We start from the raw sequence: 234 nt of genomic DNA on the forward strand, positions 1-234 counted from the left end.
AAATAATCTTGTTTGTTTTTATGTATTTATATCTGTCTATCTGATCACTATTAGATGAACTCCAATGGAGCAGGGATTTTTTTTTTTTTAAATTCTCCAGCACCTGTGAATAGTGCCTAACACATATTGATCAATAAATTTTTGGTAAATGAATGAAAAGCAGACAGTCAGCTAGGGCCAAGGAAATACAAAGATGAGTAAGATAAGGTCCATAGGGCCAGGTGTGGTGGCTCA

Source organism: Mandrillus leucophaeus, unplaced genomic scaffold, assembly GCF_000951045.1.
Source record: "Mandrillus leucophaeus isolate KB7577 unplaced genomic scaffold, Mleu.le_1.0 Scaffold66, whole genome shotgun sequence".
NCBI classification, from domain to species: Eukaryota; Metazoa; Chordata; class Mammalia; order Primates; family Cercopithecidae; genus Mandrillus; species Mandrillus leucophaeus.